Source organism: Lagenorhynchus albirostris, chromosome 12 (genome assembly GCF_949774975.1).
Source record: "Lagenorhynchus albirostris chromosome 12, mLagAlb1.1, whole genome shotgun sequence".
Taxonomy (NCBI): domain Eukaryota; kingdom Metazoa; phylum Chordata; class Mammalia; order Artiodactyla; family Delphinidae; genus Lagenorhynchus; species Lagenorhynchus albirostris.
The window spans coordinates 44396498-44408967 of NC_083106.1; positions in this window are offsets into that span (position 1 = coordinate 44396498).

The window sequence follows — 12470 nt, forward strand, 5'->3', positions numbered from 1 at the left end:
TGAGCTGAACGCAGTTATGACCCAGCAGAGTCAAGAAAATATTTTACCTTTCTAACTGCCTAAAAGAATTTAGCTATGGGCCTGGTCCAGAAAGAGAGCTATTACCAGAGATAACTTTTTATCTGAAAGATCTATTTGCAAACATCTGATTACCAAACATCTGCTCTTTTTATCATCCTGTGAATTGCCCTCTTGCCCTCTGAAGCCCCAGACCCCAATCTCATTCCTTAGCTCAGGATGGCATATAAGCCCCAGTTGTCTATCTTTGGGTTTCATATTTTTATGGGACCCCCATATATATGAAATTAAATTTATTTTTCTCCTGTTAATCTGTCTTATGTCAATTTAATTACTAGACCAGCAAAGAACCTAGAAGAGTAGAAGGAAAATTTTTCCTTTCGGTGTGTAAGCAGATACGTCTTTGCTTGTATGCTTGTTTTCATCTTATGACCCTTTTCCCATTTCTATTTTCTGTGATCTCTGAGCCCTAGGAAACTGATCTATGTTAATGAGCTATATCACCTAGGCCCTCTTGCCCTGTGGCTTCCCTAACAGTTCTGCCAAAGCAGAGCAGAAGGCAGGCAAAGAGAAAGGCCAGCATATTTATTCTGCCCTACCCCACCTTCAGAATCCCCCGTGGCACCTGCCTGGCTGAGTGGAGGTGGAATCTGCATTTCTTCGCAGCCACAACTCCTATTGAGCAGTCTCTCTTCCACAGCTTCATCTCTGCTAGTCAATAAATCATTTGTAAATCAAAATGAGTTACAAATTAAACACAATTAACTCTACCAAAAATTAAATAATTAAGTTAATAACAATATTTTGATATGACAAAAGTTTGCTGCAATTAAATAGCTATTTCAGTCCAATATGATGCCATGAATATACTATTGAAACTTTATGCAATTTTCTGGTCCTTTCTCCTTTTAGAATTTTATATAAAAGACATCACCATCGGGCTTCCCTGGTGGCGCAGTGGTTGAGAGTCCACCTGACGATGCAGGGGACACGGGTTCATGCCGCAGAGCAGCTGGGCCCGTGAGCCATGGCCACTGAGCCTGCGCGTCCGGAGCCTGTGCTCCGTAACGGGAGAGGCCACAACAGTGGGAGGCCCGCGTACCGCAAAAAAAAAAAAAAAAAAAAAAGACATCACCATCTATGTAGGAGATCAGATGAAAACACCTGGGTGCCATCTGGAATCCTTCTTATCTACCCTCCCCCAGCATGCAAACTGATCTAGTTATTTCTACCTTTAATGCCACTATAACATTGCAAATTATTGCTTTTTATATACTGGGTTGTTGAATCAACCTAATCTTTCTTCCTTTAATTTGTCTCACTCCAATCTACCCTCCATTTTGAATCCCATGTCATTGTTATAACATGCAAACCTGACCATATCTCTTCCCTTCAGACTCTCTAATGACCTTTAGAGCCCCTCTGATAAAGTCAACACCCTTTACACAGTTTATAAGGCCTCCTGTGATCTGGCCCCGTTTGGAACTCCACTTCAACAATAAACAGCCATCATCTTACACTCAGTCGTTTGGTCCTTCTACCATCTTGGAGTTCTATAAATAAATCCTTTGTTGTTTGGGCCTCCACACTTGAAGCTCTCTCCCTAACACATGCTTTCCTTTCCACATTTTTGCCTAGCATATATCTCTAATCCACCATCAGAGCTTCTTCCTCCAGGACTGATTCCTTTAATCTTACTTGTATCTAGTTTAAATGACCCTGTTCTCCCCTTTCACAATGTTACAAATTTCAGTTCTCCTTTCTGTATGCCTCTCTCAGATTCTGTCTCAACAGAAAACATAGCCATCTGTTTTTAAAGGCTTATTTCCGTGTTTGGCATGTTATAGGGATATTAGCAATATTTGTTTATTAAATGAGTGAATATGTAATTAATGAAACATTGCATTTGAACTCATTAACACATTTCTTAAGATTATTTTCATTATTTTTTTAAATTTAGGATTTCTTCATTTTAACCTCAAATATTCAAATCTTAAACGGTTAAAGGCTCAATACACGTTTCAAAGTTCTTAGTAGTCGTATCCTCAAGTACCACATAGAAAAACACTTTTGGTTATGTTTTTCTCCTAATATTTCTGATAGTGATAGAGTCTAAGAAAAAGAAAAGACCTTAATATTGATAAAACCAACAGGCAGATTCAAAGAAACATTCTCTTACCTATTACTTCTAAAAGAAATATGCTAATTAGTGTTTATTTTACTAACTAGTAAAAAACATTTTACTGCTATTTTACATTCTGTGTAAAGTTACCAAAAACACCAAATAAAATTATTTTAATTTAGATTTTTATATAGAATTCAGAATAGTGACTAAAATAACACTATCTTATATATTCAGTAATAAAAGTGTCACACAGTGAAAAATCTACTGTATTGAATTACAATATACTATTCAAAATATAATTTCCATATGTGTTTCAGAATCTTATAGAATTATATTTTAATAAAATGTTTCCAATATAATGCTAATACAAATTATAAAACAATATGTGTACTGTACCTACATTTTTGGTTAAAAAATGAAAAAGTTCTTTGAATATAGTCTGGAAGGATATACAAAAATAATTTATCAGATGTATTTTTAGGTGGCAGGATAGCAAATATATTTAATTTCAAATTTAAATTAATTTAAAATTTAATTTAACTTAAATCTTTAGAGTTGTCTGTGAATCTTAATCTTCCAGAATAATTAAGAATTATTTAATAAAAGTGTAAACTCTTTCAAATCAAAAGATCCATTGCTTCCAACTCACTAAGAGTTTATATGATTCTATGAATTAGAGCAAATTTATTGAAATAATGAATAGTTAGGCAGAAAGAGCAAAAAAGAATTTTCAGCATTTTAAAAAATCAACTTGGTTTTTTCAAATGTAAAAATAATATGCCACAGTGTATCTGTTCTTTTTCTTTTGTATAGAACCACAAAAGGTAAATTCACTTTTAGTTATCTTGAACATTAATTTATGCCATTTTAACTATCCTGATATGATTAACATGTGAACAGATTATTATTGATGTATGTAGAGATGTTTTAAATTTTTCCTATATAAACATGATGCTATTCCTGTACATAAAATGATCTTATTTGCTTTTATTTCTTTGAAAGCATATATGGACAAAGAGTATTGCCTTCTCTAAAGTGAATCTATTCTTTCTTATTTTTACTTAGGCTTCTACATACCTTTGGGAATGACAACTGTGAAGGAAAATTTATTATTGTTGTTATCATTATTATTGATTATTAATTAAAGTCATATATTTGCCAAGCTTTCATGCTCTCACCATTGATCTTTCACAGTAAATTATGTCTTTGAAGCAATATTTTATGCAACTATGTCTAATATGTTGTTATGATGACATATGGGTTTGCCAACTTCTTTTATTTTATAATTATAGTAAGTACATTAAAATATGAACTTGGTTTCCTTATTAAATTGATTTGCAAATAATTTCTAAATTGGTACTAACTTGTAAAACCTGAATAAAGCATTATGAACTTAAAACTAAATGCTTAGAGTTGATAAAAATCGATCTATTTCACTAACAATCTCAATAATTATATCATATTGTGCATTCAATTGTTGCTAAAATTATGGCCCAAGACTATGTCAATTATTAACACTAATCAAGAAAATTGAAAACAAAGGAGACTCTTCTTAATAGCATAAGAAGAATGAACTGAACTAGAAAGTACTAAATAAGTTCTTAAAAATAACAACATATGGTTCAAAGAAGCTTACTGAACTTATGTTTCCTGAGAAAAACAGTATATTCTATCTCCAAATATATTTCCCAAATCACATCTGATTTTCAATCCTAAATTTGCAATAAAACCAAAGTCTTTTCAAGGCTCACATACTATCAGTATAGATCTTATAGATCAAAAATGAGGGGAAAACCGACGAGAATATACAGGAGTCAACAAACTAGACTAGTAGTGCTGCAAACCCTGACACATAAAAAGCCTCATCACACCTCTGGGTCTGAATGTTTAAGTTGTGATTTGTGTACTAGGCAGATCTTTTGCTGCTTTCTAAGGAGTCACTGAATCCCACCCTTGTAATAGGTAAATGCAGAAAGCATACAGGAGTCCACACATACTAATATTTTATCTCTAGTTCTACTCAAATTTACTGCCATCATTTTAAAATACAATTACAGATAGCATTAAAAATAAACCTGGAAATATGAAAGGGTTATACTGACTATTAATTAAGGGACAGATTCATTATTTGATAATCTCTGGTCCCTGGACATATAAATATGCACCACCAGTCTCTAACTCTGTGCTTTGCCGTTAGTGTAGTGTGTGGTAGAGGCCATGCTTGGCACTCTGGTGGGATGCTTGTGGTGTTAAAGAAACTGATCTAAAACCTAATAGCAGCTTAGTGGATTAGAGATCAGGAACACCAATAGCCTCCCCTGCCTGCTCCACACATTCTTGGCTTTTTCAGAGTCAGCTCTAAGGGTTATCAGACAAGCATACACTCCGAGCTGGACATACTCTGCACGCCAGAGTCAGAGCACTGAATAATATCTTTATGATAAAAACATTTAAATTAGATATTTGATTGACCCAGATACAGGGTTCCATCAAGAAAAAACAGCAGTCCCCAGGAAACCAAATTTTCGATTCACTCAGCTTGGGCTATTATCTTCCGGTAACGAAGGAAGTCTACTACTGGATCCAATATATGAAAAAGGCTACAGGTTTAATTTTTTCTCAACCATTTAACCTAGTATTCCCCCTTTCAAGTTTGGTGCAGTAAACTTATTCTTTCCTCGGAGACCTTAGAGTTAAAATGAAACTAGGATACTCTGAAAATGCTGAGACATGGGTTTTTCATAATTGCATCTTACATGGTAAAAAGAAATGAGCATATTGGGCAAAGTTCTGAGATACAATGGTTCCTAGTAACCTCAGATTATTTGTATAAAGTCAGACATGAAGAAACAATGTGATAACCAACAGAACATATCTCCAAAGCCAAGAAATGACTCCATATGCATATTTGCAGTAGTGGATAAAATTGTTCAAAAGAGAGAACAAGCAAGTATTTCATAGAGCAGTAGATGATACTGAAGTCAGAGAAAAAGAGAGGGTGAAAAAAACATCAATAAAGTATTAGTTGCTCTAAACAGCAGTATTCAGACAGATAATCCAAATGAAATTTACTGGTGTGCTTTACCTAGGCGCATGCCATGGAAAGATCATAAGGGTCAAACCTCAACCTCGTAGGTTTTAGACATGTATGCATTTAGGTAATGGACATATGGAGGCTGGGCTTTCAGGGGTGCACTGAAATGTAAGTGGCCATTGATTGCAGGGTTTGCCCACTTCAAAACTACCTCTTTCACTACCTATCCCACAACAGTAGCAGCAGGGAATATGACAATATATCTTGCAACCCACTGGATATAAACTGGAACCTAACCCAGGATGGGCCATTTGGATTGAAGGAGCACGTGAACAATGAAATCAAGCCTGTTTACTGCTGTGTGCTTGGGGGACAAAACAAGTTGGATTGCAGAGAGAAAATGATGAAGCAGATGAACAGAGCAGGACATAGATTAGGTAAGTGCCCAGGGTCTTGATTTGTTTTCTAGCATCAGTAATCCTTCCAGGGGCCTAACTGGCTTACTGTAATGAAGAAAATATTTTTTCCTATCTTGTAACATTAGTGCCTTGGGTAAAAATCACTTTAGAAAATATATGTTTTATGTGTTTACCAACTTCTAGTCAACATATGACCACACAAGTATCAGAGTGTATTTTTACTTTTATTAGTGTATTAGTCAGGGTTCTCCAGAGAAACAGAAACTATATATATATATATATATATATATATATAAAATGTCATATAGGTCACTGTTTATGCCAGTCTGCAGGGCTGAAATGTCTGACCAGTTTCGTCCATAATATAACAGAAGGTATTTACTGGTTGCCTACTTTGCCAACAACTTTTTACGTGTATTGTGTTTTAATTCTGCTCCAAACCTTCAACCCAGATGCATTATTCCTATTTTACCGAAGATGATAAAATATCTATATTTGTTTAATTTTACTAAACTTCTTTGAGCTTACTGATATTAAAATCCTTTCCATTATAAAATGCCATACTGCAGTTAGAGTACAAATATGATGTATATAAATGTAAAATTTGGAAAGTTTTAATAACAAAATAGTTATTAAAATTCCAGAAATTTTATAGTTCTTTTCATTAAAAAAATCCAAATATGCATTTAAGATTTTGATAGATTCAGTCATCAAAGTTACAAGTCCAATATTAAGTTCAGGAATAGTCAAATATATTTGTGTTGATTCTGTAGGAAAATAGCTTTGTGGTGATAAATAGTGACTGAATAATTTCAGGATAATTTTTATTAAATAGCTATTCAGGTAATGAGCAAATATAAGGCTAAAAATATGATAGAGTTAATCACAAGTCATGAGAATCATATGCTAAGTTATTTAAGCTTAATATGGCAAGTTCAGGCAATAGACTGAAGTGTTTCTTCTTAATGCATATAATTTCCAAGGAACAAAATACTATTTAAATGTGGATAATAACATGGTGGTGCATTTTACATGCTTCATGCCTTCAAGAATAGAGACAATGAATAGCAAAATTTAATAAATTATTTGGAAGAATATACACATCATGGTAGTGTGTATGTGAAGGAGGGGGGTTCAAAGAAACAGATAGTTTTGATGGTTGGAATAATGCTATGAGACTAAGGATAACATTTTCTCTAAAATTTAGATGGTGAGCAAGGAAATTCCTCATAGGTTTATGGTGATGATTAAGTGCAAGTGCTCTAGAATAATGCCTGGAGCATATCAAGGGCTTAAGACATGTTAGAAAGTATTAGAATATATGAAATTATAATTTAAGTTTGTAAGAAAAAATATTATCTGATATTAGTAACCAATATATGAATCATCCACGGTAATTGCACAAATGCTTAGTGTGGTTTAGATTGTCTTCTAATGGATCATCTATCTTGTCGCCAAGCACTATGTGTTTTGGAATTAGTAGAATTGAGTTTAAAACCTAGCTGTGCCATTTACCAGCTGGGTAATCTTGGGTGATTTTTGAAACTTTTCTGAATATCAATGTGATCATCCTATCTATAATGGAGACTATCTCTACTATACAGCCACCCTGAAAGGGTTAAGTAATAGCATGGTACAGTGCCAGTGGAGTGCCCTAGGATCTCAAAAAGTGATAGCTATTCATAAGTAATAAAAATAGCAAAACATCTAGTGTCTAGTGGAAATGCAGTATACTTGTTTGTTAAATGAGTAAGGATACTTTTCAACCTGAATATTATGCAATTTTAAGCTAGTGAAAAATATCTATGCATTGTACTTACCTGTATTTCCCACAGCAGCAACCAGAGAGAGAGGCCCATAAGAGGTTTTGATAAACACTTGTTAAAACGCTTTTTACTGAAGACATTTCTCTATGATCTGACAAGTGTGTACAACACTTCATAATCTCCTCACAGAATCTTGGAGTCGAGAGGTCATAGAGGTGAAGTCTCCTAGTCTTGAATCTCAACCAGTGGAGGAAATCAACCTCCAATACTTTTTACATGATTAGCAATGTGCTGGTTGAATGTTTTCATAATTATGGACTACTACTCCTCAGCCTGTTCCTTTTGTAAAGAAATAGTTCTATTTTTTTTAAAGATTGTTAATATATTTCGCAAAAATCTGATTCCCCATAACTATTTCCCTTTGGCCAAAACACGTCACGTTGTGCATGGTATTCTATTACAGGAGTTACCACATTGCATTATGGTTCTTCTTTTCACATGTCTTTCTTCCCTTAGAGCATTTTTAAGGTAAAACCCTGTCACAGCCTCAATTCTGTTCCCAAACCACACAAAGTACCTGGCACACAATAGATGTTTACTAAGTTTATGGAATGACTGAACAAAAGATTATTCTTTCTGAAGCCACATATAAGTTAACTCCTTGTTTAGCATGATAGATATCAAAATATATTAATTTCATTGTTTCTCTTTTAAAATATCATTTTCAATTGCTTCTAAAGTATGATTCCAACATCTATTTCCACTAGTATTCCTCCCATATCCCTTACTTTTATTACCCAGCCTTATTTTTTGAGTGACACCAAAGTTTTAATAAAAATGGATCGAGAAAATTTATTGAATGAATTGAGAATGATCACCTTAGGTTCTATGCCCCTTTTTCATATTGCTGTTTTATTTTCAGGAAATGCAAGCTTATTTAAAATTTTGTCTTGAAAAACGATGATGCTTTGTAAAGGTAATAAAACTTTTCTTGAAACCAAAAACAAAAAAACACACAACAACAAAAAAAACCCACCCTCAACATTTTTTCTATTAGCATAAATATCTAAGTAATTTTATGGCAGCAAAGAAAAAGTGATGAGTAAATACTTAGGGTTCAATTTTGTTTTCCTTTCCTGTTACTAACTTAGTTAATAATATAAAAAGCAGCAATAATAATAATATCTTACAGACTATATATATGATTAAATGAATGAGTATTTTTAAATAGCACTTGGTACATTATAAGTCCTATATACAAAGCTAGCAACAAGAAATAAATCAATCAAATACTCATATATAGCACATCCACAGAAGCATGTTGTATACATAAAGTTGACCTTTTTCCTCTTTTCCAGTAATTGGGGAAAACTGCTTTCATTTACATACTCATGACTATCTGATATTCACCTATTAGATATTTACTACCTAATAGATAGTTTTCCTTTAAATCCATTTACTTATTTCTCCATGAGTTTGCTTTAGCATCAGTGTAATATAAATGAAGACCTAAAATATTTTTACTCCATAATATGTTCCTAAAATAGAATATAGAGCTTTTCACAAAAAAAAGGATGCCGATTAAAATGTGAGCATTTGTGACCCAAGATATGATCTATCCTGGAGAATGTTCCATGAGAACTTGAGAAAAATGTGTATTCGGTTGTTTTTGGATGGAATGTCCTATAAATATCAATTAAGTCCATCTTGTTTAATGTATCATTTAAAGTTTGTGTTTCCTTATTTATTTTCATTTTGGATGATCTGTCCATTGCTGAAAGTGGGGTGTTAAAGTCCCCTACTATGAATGTGTTACTGTCGATTTCCCCTCTTATGGCTGTTAGTATTTGCCTTATGTACTGAGGTGCTCCTATGTTGGGTGCATAAATATTTACAATTGTTATATCTTCTTCTTGGATCGATCCCTTGATCATTAGGTAGTGTCCTTCTCTGTCTCTTCTAATAGTCTTTATTTTAAAGTCTATTTTGTCTGATATGAGAATTGCTACTCCAGCTTTCTTTTGGTTTCCATTTGCATGGAATATCTTTTCCCAGCCCCTTACTTTCAGTCTGTATGTGTCTCTAGGTCTGAAGTGGGTCTCTTGTAGACAGCAAATATATGGGTCTTGTGTTTGTATCCATTCAGCCAATCTGTGTCTTTTGGTGGGAGCATTTAGTCTACTTACATTTAAGGTAATTATTGATATGTATGTTCCTATTCCCATTTTCTTAATTGTTTTGTGTTCGTTACTGTAGGTCTTTTCCTTCTCTTGTGTTTCTTGCCTAGAGAAGTTCCTTTAGCAGTTGTTGTAAAGCTAGTTTGGTGGTGCTGAATGCTCAACATTGTGAAAATGACTCTACTACCCAAAGCAATCTACAGATTCAATGCAATCCCTATCAAACTACCACTGGCATTTTTTACAGAATTAGAACAAAAAATTTCACAATTTGTATGAAAACACAAAAGACCCCAACTAGCCAAAGCAATCTTGAGAACAAAAAACGGAGCTGGAGGAATCAGGCTCCCTGACTTCAGACTATACTACAAAGCTACAGTAATCAAGACAGTATGGTACCGGCACAAAAACAGAAAGATAGATCAATGGAACAGGATAGAAAGCCCAGAGATAAACCCACGCACATATGGTCACCTTATCTTTGATAAAGGAGGCAGGAATGTACGGTGGAGAAAGGACAGCCTCTTCAATAAGCGGTGCTGGGAAAACTGGCCAAGTACATGTAAAAGTATGAGATTAGATCACTCCTAACACCATACACAAAAATAAGCTCAAAATGGATTAAAGACCTAAATGTAAGGCCAGAAACTATCAAACTCTTAGAGGAAAACATAGGCAGAACACTCTATGACATAAATCACAGCAAGATCCTTTTTGACCCACCTCCTAGAGAAATGGAAATAAAAACAAAAATAAACAAATGGGACCTAATGAAACTTCAAAGCTTTTGCATAGCAAAGGAAACCTAAACAAGACCAAAAGACAACCCTCAGAATGGGAGAAAATATTTGCAAATGAAGCAACCGACAAAGGATTAATCTCCAAAATTTATAAGCAGCTCATGCAGCTCAATAACAAAGAAACAAGGAACCCAATCCAAAAATGGGCAGAAGACCTAAATAGACATTTCTCCAAAGAAGATATACAGACTGCCAACAAACACATGAAAGAATGCTCAACATCATTAATCATTAGAGAAATGCAAATCAAAACTACAATGAGATATCATCTCATACCAGTCAGAATGGCCATCATCAAAAAATCTAGAAACAATAAATGATGGAGAGGGTGTAGAGAATAGGGAACACTCTTGCACTGCTGGTGGGAATGTGAATTGGTACAGCCACTATGGAGAACAGTATGGAGGTTCCTTAAAAAACTAAAAATAGAGCTACCATATGACCCAGCAATCCCACTACTGGGCATATACCCTGAGAAAACCATAATTCAAAAAGAGTCATGTACCAAAATGTTCATTGCAGCTCTATTTACAATAGCCCGGAGATGGAAACAACCTAAGTGTCCATCATCGGATGAATGGATAAAGAAGATGTGGCACATATATACAATGGAATATTATTCAGCCATAAAAAGAAACGAAATTGAGCTATTTGTAATGAGGTGGATGGACCTAGAGTCTGTCATACAGAGTGAAGTAAGTCAGAAAGAGAAAGACAAATACCGTATGCTAACACATATATATGGAATTTAAGAAAAAAAATGTCATGAAGAATCTAGGGGTAAGACAGGAATAAAGACACAGACCTACTAGAGAATGTATTTGAGGATATGGGGAGGGGGAAGGGTAAGCTGTGACAAAGCGAGAGAGTGACATGGATATATATACACTACCAAATGTAAAATAGATAGCTAGTGGGAAGCAGCCACATAGCACGGGAGATCAGCTCGGTGCTTTGTGACCACCTAGAGGAGTGGGATAGGGAGGTGGGAGGGAGGGAGACACAAGAGGGAAGAGATATGGGAACATATGTATATGTATAACTGATTCACTTTGTTATAAAGCAGAAACTAACACATCATTGTAAAGCAATTATACTCCAATAAAGATTTAAAAAAGAAAAAATACTACCCCGACAATGCAAATCAAATAAAAGTCATGAGTGCACCAAAAAAAAAAAAAAAATGTGAGCCTTAATAATAGTACAAAAATCTTATTCGTTAAACTCCAAAGTACCAACAAATAGAATTCAGAAATGTGTAAGAAAAATATTGACCAAGAGGTTTATTTCAGGGATGAGCGGTAAGTTCAATATTGGAAAACCAGTCAATGTTATTTATTTTATTAACAAGATAAAGAAGAAAAACGCATTATTATATTAACTGATACAGAATAAGTAAATGATAAAATTCTACATTTATTCACAAAAGAAATTCTCAGAAAAATAGGAAAAGAGGTGAACTTCCTCACATGATAAAATCATCTAAAAAAGAATCTATTAACATTATCTTAAATGATGAAACAGTGATTGCTTTCCCACTAACATTGAGAATAAGGCAAATATGTCCTTTCTCACCACTCTCATTCAATGTAGGGCTTGAAGTTCTAGGGCAATAAGGCAAGAAGAGGAAATAAAAGTCACAAAAAGCAGAAAGAAAGATATAAAACTTACTCTTTGCAGAGAACTTGACTATTTGTGCAGACATATATAAAAATCAACTATATTTCTATATACTTGCAATGAAAACATAGATTCTGAAATTAAAAACATCACACCATCTACAATCACTCAAAAAATGAAATAGTTATGTGTAAATCTCACAATACATATACAGGACCTGTATGCTGAAAACTGAAAAAAACTGATGAAATCAAAGGAGATCTAAATAAGTAGTAAGACATATGTGTTCCTGGATTGGAAGAATCAACATAGTAAAGATGTAAGTTCTTCACAAATTGATATACAGGATTATGTAATTCCTATAAAATCCCAGCAAGATTGTTGTATAAATATCAATGTAATTATTCTAAAATATAAAGTTTAAAATTTTGAGAAAATCAGAATGCGGGAGTGTGGAAGAAATTATATTCTTTAACTATTTGAAGGGTTATCGTCTGGAGGAGGGACCAAA